At 41.0% G+C, this 10,052-nt stretch overlaps 1 long non-coding RNA gene across 1 annotated transcript; it reads left to right on the plus strand.

Annotated features, from left to right (window-relative positions):
• Positions 1-207: 207 nt before the first annotated feature.
• On the plus strand, positions 208-1,931 carry LOC144761311 (uncharacterized). The gene is made up of 3 exons (XR_013595668.1): positions 208-321; positions 1,016-1,107; positions 1,839-1,931. It is a non-coding gene; the product is annotated as an uncharacterized LOC144761311 (long non-coding RNA).
• Positions 1,932-10,052: the final 8,121 nt, after the last annotated feature.

Genomic DNA, 10,052 nt, shown 5'->3' on the forward strand with positions numbered 1-10,052 from the left:
AGTAGTATTTTTTTTTTCTGCGTCACGAGGCCGTCCCAGGCTTTTATTAACTTATTGATCTTCCTTTGTTTGCTGGAGCTGCAACAGTCTAACTACGGAATATTAAGAACCCACATTAAAATTCACTTTTGATAGTAGTTACAGAACTCAGTTTACGATAACTAATCCTTTTGTTTCCTTCAGCAAACATCCTTCAGAAGCAACCACGGCCTATCGAGCAACAGCAATGGAATTCTCTGCAACTTATTGAAAATACTTTGACGTATAGAAGCAGAGTTCAAGTCGAGTGATGAACTCCGGGTGCCGCACTCTTTATACAAGGTAAGCACAGCAGCCTATATATACAATACCTTCATAGCAATGCACTAGAAATAAGTCGCCATAACGGGCATCAGTAACGCAGTAGTCACTTCCATATAGACACCACTTGAAAGCGGCACTATAACAAGTAAAATGTACCAGGTACACTGCACTCGTAAAACTGTAGTGTAACTTTTTATTTATGAAAGGAGAGAGGGCCATATTATCAAACCTTGGCAACAGAATTATCGCCACTTTATCGGCAGGAAAGTGGCGATAATGGGTTTGATAATATACTCTATGGAATTCCAATCAAAGCTCATGTTAGATGTGAAGGACATGTGACATGAGCTTCGATTGGAATTCCATAGAACATATTATCAAATCCATTATCGCCACTTTAGCGACATTTCCTACCGATAAAGTGGCAATAATTTTTGTCGCCAAAGGCTTGATATTATGGCCCAGAGTGAGTAGTGTACAGCAGCTTCTCTGTAAAATGTATAAATAGCTCCGAGCAGTGACAACAGATATAAACAGATTATCAACCTTATTACGCCACTTTTGAGTCACTTTTAACATGGGTAAAGTGATGCAAAGAGCTAGTAAATCAGGTTCAACAAAAAATCTCAACTCCAGACTCTGCGACACAGTTTTAATGTTGTTTTCTCTCTCACTCTCTGTGACATAATTTCTCTATCTTTCTTAAACTTAGACACTGCTGTCTACTTGGACATGTAGAAGATTAGCCCACCTGAAGTTGTGAACTCCACCTCCTAATGTGTTTGGCGCAAAGTTTACACACCGGTAAGCACAGAGGCCTAGATCTACAAATCCTTCATAGGAATCCATTAGAAATAATTCGGCATAACGGGCGTCAGTAACGCAGTAGGCACTTCCATATAGACACCACTTGAACACGGCACTAGAACAAGTGAAATGTACCAGGTACACTGCACTCGTAAAACTGTAGTGCTAGATTTATTTGTGAAACGAGAGAGGTCCATATTATCAACCCTTGGCGACAAAATTATCGCCACTTTATCGGCAGCAAACTGCCGCTAAAGTGGCCATAATAGGTTTGATAATATGCTCTATGGAATTCCAATCGAAGCTCATGTTAGATGTGAAGGACATCTGACATGAGCTTCGATTGGAATTCTATAGAGAATATTATCAAACCCATTATCGCCACTTTAGCGACACTTTCCTGCCGATAAAGTGGCAATAATTTTTGTCGCCAAAGGCTTGATATTATGGCCCAGGGTGCGTAGTGTACAGCAACTTCTCTGTAAAATGTATAATTAGCTCCGAGCAGTGACAACAGATAGGTTACAACAGTCTGACAAACAGATCATCAACCTTATTACGCCACTTTTGAGTCACTTTTAACATGGGTAAAGTGATGCAAAGAGCTAGTAAATCTATATGTGGTTCAACAAAAAATATCAACTCCAGACTCTGCGACACAGTTTTAATGTTGTTTTCTCTCTCTCTCACTCTATGTGACATCATTTCTCTATCTCTCTTAAACTTAGACACTGCTGTCTACTTGGACGTGTAGAAGATCAGCGCACCTGGAGTTGTCCATCTCAGTTTCTGCAGTGTTTGGCCGCAAGCTTTATACAACGGTAAGCACAGAGGCCTAGATCTACAAATCCTTCATAGGAATGCATTAGAAATAAGTCGCCATAACGGGCGTCAGTAACGCAATAGACACTTCCATATAGACACCACTTGAACACGGCACTATAACAGAACAGGAATATACGAGTCACACTGCACACATAAAACTGTACAGTTACCACAACTTGTAATGCTTCAGCTCATTTACTCACATCTACATCAATCTAAACTCTAATTTTCTTTTTTCTTTTGCAGATTACCAATCGGGCACCTTTTGGAATCCATTTCACAAATTCTTTATAACATTGTTTAACTTATTTTGCCAGTTCTAATTACCTACTGGCGGTCGCCAGTAGGTAGTTATAGTTAGGATCGTTTTCCATAGGAAATCAGCAACATTCTATTGGGAAAACTTTGGCGCCGAATGAGGGATCTGCCTGTAATTTTCCTTACCTTTGCCTCGCTGCGCTCCGCTCCTTCCCTGAAAGTTTCAGGGGATCCGTCAAGCGGGGGCCGAGATAAAAGGGGGTCCCAAAACGTGTTTTCCCCATGTTAATTTCCATAGGGCGGTTGGACTCACTTTTAGCCAGAACGGCTGAATGGATTTCCACCAAACTTGGCAAAATTGTAGGGACTTGTACCCCGATGTGCCTTTGCTATGTCTCAAGATATATGCTCCAGTGGTTTTTACGAAAATTAACTTTGAAAAAATATATATTGGGATATATTGGGCTATATATATGTTAGAGCCCAAATGTAGCCCAATGTAGCCCAAATGTAGCCTAAAGATGGCCACCAGAGACAAAAAAAAACCAAATGTAGCCCAAATATCAGCCAGATGTAGCCCAACTATAGCCCAATGACAGAATGTCCCAGAGTGTTCTAAAGAACAACTAGAGCGCTAACAGTCTTACTTATGACAAAAGTATGCCACACCTGAAGTCATCTTGATTGGAATAAAGTGTTAACACTTAAAACATTTAATTTGCAAAGGAACAAAATGAGGGGGTTCATTTTGCCATAGAAATTATGATTAGTGCTGAAGAAAGAAAAATTAGGGCACATTTTGAGTGCCTTCTCAAATCCTCTTATATTTCATTAAAAAGATTCTGATATGCAGTCTCCCAAGATGGCCACCAGAGACAAAAGAGCCCAAATGTAGCACAAATATCAGCCAGATGTAGCCCAACTATAGCCCAATGACCGAATGTCCCAGAGTGTTCTAAAGAACAACTAGAACGCTAACAGTCTTACTTATGACAAAAGTATGGCACACCTGAAGTCATCTTGATTGGAATAAAGTGGTAACACTTAATACATTTAATTTGAAAAGGAACAAAATGAGGGGTTTCATTTTGCCATAGAATTTTTTTATATATATATATATTCACTGAAAAAACCATAGGTTATAGACCATATATAGTTAGGAATTAGCATTTAGAAAACCTTATTTTACTCACACAAAACCATTGAAATTCCATATATAGTTAGTTGCACTAACTATATATCGCGCATCCGCAATCCACTGCTGATGATGTCACATATTACATCATTCATGACATGGTCAGTGACATCACTGATGACATCACTGATGACATCTCAAATGACATCACTGATGACAACATCCAGTGACTGTATGTTTCTGTAAAGTTAAAATATGTTTTACATATTGAAGAATGAGTAGATGTATAAGTGTCTGAATGAAGGTTTTAGTAGGTGCGTGGTTGACTGTATGAGTGAGTGATTACATGCGTCCTACTGAATGCATAGGTTAGTGACTAAACTGTGTGAAAGTTTGCATCAGTATGTCTGTTGTTGTGCAAGCTGCTGCATGTGTTGATCAGTAGCTATATGAGTGGCTATATGGGTTATTGATTGGTTGGCCAAGTATTTGTATGGGAGACTGAGTGTGTGTGTGGCTGGTTGGGAGGTGTGTGACTCTGTGCAGATCAATGTGTACTTGTATCAGTGATTGTATAAGAGAGTAAGTATGTGTTAGTATATGTTTGAAAATGTAAGGTGCTCTATGTTTAACTGTATAGATTAGAAAATGGAGGTGTGATTGATTCTTTGCATGACTGACTAGGTGTGTGAGTAACTCCATGGATGAGCAACAGAGTGTAAATGTCTGTATAGGTGTATGAGTGCATATGATAGTGTTGTAAAGATGAGTGATTGTATGTATGAATGATTGTATGGATGAATGAGTGAATGTGTGTGTAGACGTAGGAATCAGTGAGTGCGTATGTAGTAACTAGTATTGGTGTGTCAATGGTTTAAAAAATTATACTCTGTATTTAACACTGGTTGTAACAGAGGTTATATTAAAATGTGAGGAGATGCATTGTATTGTCACATGAATGATATCATCAGTGATGTGGTCATTGATGTCAAATGAGATGTCATCAGTGATGTCATTTGAGATGTCATCAGTGATGTCATCAGTGATGTCACTGACCATGTCATGAATGATGTAATATGTGACATCATCAGCAGTGGATTGCGGATGCGCGATATATAGTTAGTGCAACTAACTATATATGGAATTTCAATGGTTTTGTGTGAGTAAAATAAGGTTTTCTAAATGCTAATTCCTAACTATATATGGTCTATAACCTATGGTTTTTTCAGTGAATTTTCAAGGTTTTGTAAATGCTAATTCCTAACTATATATGGTCTATAACCTATGGTTTTTTCAGTGAATTTCATTGGTTTTTTAACAGCTAATATCTGTAGCTGTAAAATTTATTCTTCTTTAAATCCCAAAATATATTTTATGTTTATGAATAATTTTATTATTTATTTTTTTTTTTTCTTCGTTCCCGCTTCGCGAATCGGGAAGCTTCCCGTTAGCTGACCTTGATGCCGCGAAATAGACCGCAAGCCGGTAAACGTTTCTTTACCGCAAGTGCCGCGTTAGAAAACAACATTGTGACGCCTCCCGTCCGCATGACGTTTCACGTTGTCGCGTGATACGTCATATGACGTGCTACGTTAGCGAACTGGTACGCGAAGCGAGTCGCAAAGCGCAGGTTTCTGGAAGCAAACCGGGAGGCCCTGCAAAGCGCTTAACGTAAACACAGCAGGTCATGTGACTTGGTAATAACACTTTTCATTGGTTCATTTCACTTTTGGTTTCCTAATGATGTAAGACTAGGTCATATAATCTAAAATGAACACTTTTCATTGGTTGAGAACTCTTGTTTTTCCCAAATGATGAAAATCCCTCCTTCTTTCCTCACTCTGACTTTCATCATTGTGAGAGAAAGACCCTTTGTGATCACTGAGCAATGGCTTCTTTAGTAGCTTCAGCTGGTGCTTCCCCACCACCTCCACCACCTCCAAGGAAGAGTGGACCACCTGCTCAAGTTATAATTCAACAAGAAGAGGAAGAAGAGGAACAGAACGACGAGCACGAAGAGAGGCAGTTTTTGCCTGAGGAGCCCAGGACGTCTCACCGGAAAGAAAACTTCATTTGGCAATTTTTTAAAATTCCCAAAGGTCAGAAAAAAGTAAATGCAAGATACGTAACTTGCCTTATATGTCAAGATAGACTGTCCAGAGGAACCGAGAAAAAATACAGTTTCGGAAACTACACAATGCATCGCCATATGACTAGGTGGCATCCTAACAACTACAGTGCTGCACAGTTTCGGAACGACCTAGATAATCTCCCTATTATGGCCAGAAGATCTGTTGTACCGGAAGTAACGGGACCAGAGGGCAGGGAGATGGTGCCAAATATACAAATGAGATTTGGTGAAGTAAAACACATCTGCGTATTTTGCGATGGATTCATTTGCTACGGAGAAAGAAGCATCACTCTGATCAACAGAGCTATTGACTATCATATGCAAGTTTGTACGAAACGCCCAAAATAATAAATACTTTTTTTTGTTTTGTTGCTCCTGTTGAGCCCTTTACAATGAATCGTTTTCATTGCCCCCTCCAAGAAAAACCCCAAAAAATATAAAACTGTTCAGAAAAATTCAAAAAAAATGTTCAGAAAAATAAAAAAAAAAGTTATTTTCAGAACTACCTCCCCGTTATTAAAAAATTGGTACAATATTTGGAACTGTGCCAACCTCTATTTCTCTTAGTTCGCTTCCCAGTTCGCTCGCCGGTACGCGAACCGGAAGCGAACCAAAAACAGTAAGTATAAGGGAAGGAAACAGACACTTATGTTAAAAGAAAGACAGCTATAGGGGAGTAAACTAGAGATACTATTACCCGTAATCCACTGCTGATGATGTCACATATTACATCATTCATGACATGCTCAGTGACATCATCAGCAGAGGATTGCGGGTTTTTTGGCAACGTGCCTTATCCACGGTTTAATAACGCTGCCTTTTGCTTTATATAAGTTTTCAAATTGTATGAAATATATACCAATAGGTCGTTATGAACCTTTAGGTAGTGCTTTTCTTCATGAGGTCTGGTCGCTTCCATACACATACAGATGTTTCAAAGATGATCAAGAAGTTTATCTGAATGGAGAGGAATGCACTGAGACGCCAGATCATTCACTAATGTGTAGGCACATACAGTTACACGGTTCATGCAACAAACACCGACCAAATATGGCTTGCGTGTTGCAAGGCACGCCAGTTCCTGCTATCATCCCCACGTTCAAGTTGTTGGAAAATGGTAGTTATTTGATGCTCAATAATGAAGATTGTTCTGAGTTAATTAAAAGTATTCCTTTTATCGTAACAGTAAGTGAACGGGTTATTTGCTGCAGAAATGTTCTATTTCCTCCCACACATGAACATAGGGAGTTTTCAATTTGGCCACAAATACCAACCTTGGGAGAGATTTCAACGGCATGGCAAGAATAAGAGCTCTTTTGTCTCAGAGAGAGGTGGCCTTGAGTTCGGCCCGTGAAACTTTCGTGCTTCACATAGCGAACACCCGTACAGAGGTGCAGACCCTTTTCAATTCACATTTGCCTTTCAATTTCAGCAAGATGGTTCGGACTATCTTTAACGCATCCTCCACAAAGGCCCTGGCGCACTTTTTTAAAGTTGTTACCAGTGGTCTCGTGACTTCATTTGAGAAAATCTTTGGAGTCATCCCTGCTTTCTTTCATTGTATTTTCTCCACTCTGCTTCGTGGATTGGCATTTTTACTTGCATTACCAGCGGACGCTCTTGTGCTTTTTTACATTTTTAAATATGGATGTCCCTCCTATGCAACCTCCCACCCTGCAGCTGCTGACACTGTTCCGCAATCGCATGCTAGAATATTATGGCACAATGCCGTTGGCGATATTAAGCACGGCATATGGATTATCTTTTCGATTCTCCTACTTCACCTGTGTCCAGCCTGTATTTCACTGCCTGACCTGTGATTTCGATTGGGCCATTGATTTGTGTCTCTGCGGACCGGTTTCTCCTGACGTCGACTTTAATCAGCTGATGACTCCTATCATTACTCACGAGTTGGTTTGTCCTGGTGAAAGGATTATGGCTGTGGCATTGATGCATGGACTATTTGGTCCCTGGAATTTACTGGCGGCAGCACAGTCTTTCTTGGAACAGAGCTTTCTTGAAAACCCACCGAGCTGTCCTCTGATGGTGATAGAGGATCTGGTGCTGGGAGAGCACGTATGTTCTTTTCCGCTTTTAAATTGGATGGCTGAACTGTTTTCGGATGAAGACGGTGACTTCCTATTGGAGGCTGTTGCAGCTTATTTTGCATCATTACCGGTTTAAACGCCATTTTTCCTTTTTTGCAACTTCTGCACACGACACTTAGTTGTTGCTTTAGCTTTCCACCTAGTAGTTCATCGTGGTTTACATGAGAATAATATGTTATTGCTCTACTATCTGCTTTGCTTGTTAAACTATATCTGTACAGCGAGTGCTAAAGTTTCAAGAACAACACGATACAGAATTGATATGAGGTCTGATCTCCACGACTTCATACTCATAACATAAGTGCAACTTCTGCCAATTCTGGGCATGAGGCGGGTTTTATATTGCTTCGCCGAACACACATACACAACAGTTGATGCGGTTCACATGAAGAGAGAGCTGGTGTATGCTGATGTGATTCCTTCAAATCTAAGACACTAAAGTATGGGCACGCCCTAAACCAACACAAAGAGACCTTCTTAGCAAATAATATAATATGTGTATTAGGGAGGGTGAGATATAAGCAGCCGCGGGCCGTGGAGGGAGTTACGGTGAGGCAGGGAGGCGGGGAGGGGGAGAAGCAGGGTGGAGCCCTCTCTACCCTGCCCCTCCCCCTCCCCGCCTCCCTGCCCCACCGTAACTCCCTCCACGGCCCGCGGCTGCTTATAAGTGTTGCTAACTCTTATTCATTTACAGCATGTTAACATACTGTCACCATTCGCTTTTTATGTACTAGTAACTATGCTGGTAATTTTGCTACTGATAATATGTGTACTTGTATTCTCCACCCTGCCCCTCCCCCTCCCCGCCTCCCTGCCCCACCGTAACTCCCTCCACGGCCCGCGGCTGCTTATAAGTGTTGCTAACTCTTATTCATTTACAGCATGTTAACATACTGTCACCATTCGCTTTTTATGTACTAGTAACTATGCTGGTAATTTTGCTACTGATAATATGTGTACTTGTATTATCTAAGGTACTACGCCTGAGAAGACGGCATTAGTAAATAAACATTTCAAATACACATGTGTTCTTCTTAACTCCATGTTCTGGTTTCTAAGAAATATATAACGACCGACTGTTCATGAGTTCCACGTATCCTGAGGTACTATAAGTTCATATTCTGGATTGTCTAAACATTGAGAGTTTGTTATATCCAATGTGACACTGTACCTAGCTTGCTAAGGAGTTTTTGATTACTAACGTGAGTTTTGGGACACCCTAATTCGCCGAGGTTCCAATCCTCTGTCCACAGTTCTGTGTGAGAACAGAAACCCTGCGACAGGGGCACCCCCGACCCTTGCTGGAGCTTCATCACACTTGCGATACAACTCCAGCAATGCGCCACCTTTACGGCACAGATACATCACGCATCTGTGCTGTTTTTGCCCCATGATGCGCCGCATTGTAAATGCAGCACACCATAGGTGACGGAACAGCGGCACAGAATGACTAACACATCCCTGGTGATGCGCCAGTCATCATAAATGTATCCCTATGCTTCTTATCTTGTTAGAGATGAACCGCCATATGTATCATCAAAGTTTTTTGCATTTCCTAAATAGCGAACTTTAAGGAATAAATAGCGATTCTTTACCATTCCTAGTTTGCGATTAGCTATTTGCTAATTACAAATTACCCATTCATTTCCTTCATTTCCATAGGGCGGTTGGACTCACTTTTAGCTCGAACGGCTGAATGGATTTCCACGAAACTTGGCAAAATTGTAGGGACTGGTAGCCCGATGTGCCTTTGCTATGTCTCAAGATATATGCTCCAGTGGTTTTTACGAAAATTAACTTTGAAAAATATATATTGGGCTACATTGGCCTATATATATGTTGGAGCCCAAATGTAGCCCAATGTAGCCCAATGAAGCCCAATGTAGCCCAATGTAGCCCAAAGATGGCCGCCAGACACACCAAAAAAACAAATGTAGCCCAAATATCAGCCAGATGTAGCCCAACTATAGCCCAGTGACAGAATGACCAATCAGCTTCGCAAACCTCCGTTACGCGAAGCGGAGCGCTGTTACAGATATATATCTTTTTTTGAACGTTAATTTCTCAAAATCCACTGGAGCACATATATTGAGACCTAGCAAAGGCACATCGGGCTACCAGTCCCTAATATTTTACCAAGTTTCGTGCAAATCCATTCAGCCGTTCGATTATTATTATTATTTTTTTTTTTTGCCCCGCGGGGCCCTTTTAAAACCTCCACATCAAACCTAGGGGGTCAGCGAGGATCTACTATTCCCCCTCATGGTCATTTGCCCCTTCGCTTTGGCCTCCTCTTGTCTCTCGATCCTACCGAGAGACAAGATGGCGGCCACTACGGACTGTTTGGAATGTTGACAGATGCCGGAGAACCAATCAGCTTCGCTTCACAAAGCTCCGTTGCGCGAAAAGTACGCGTCCTGGGACGCTGCCTGGTCCGCTGTTACAGATATATATCTTTTTTTAAACGTTAATTTCTCAAAATCCA

This window comes from Lissotriton helveticus, chromosome 6, assembly GCF_964261635.1.
Source record: "Lissotriton helveticus chromosome 6, aLisHel1.1, whole genome shotgun sequence".
Lineage (NCBI taxonomy): Eukaryota > Metazoa > Chordata > Amphibia > Caudata > Salamandridae > Lissotriton > Lissotriton helveticus.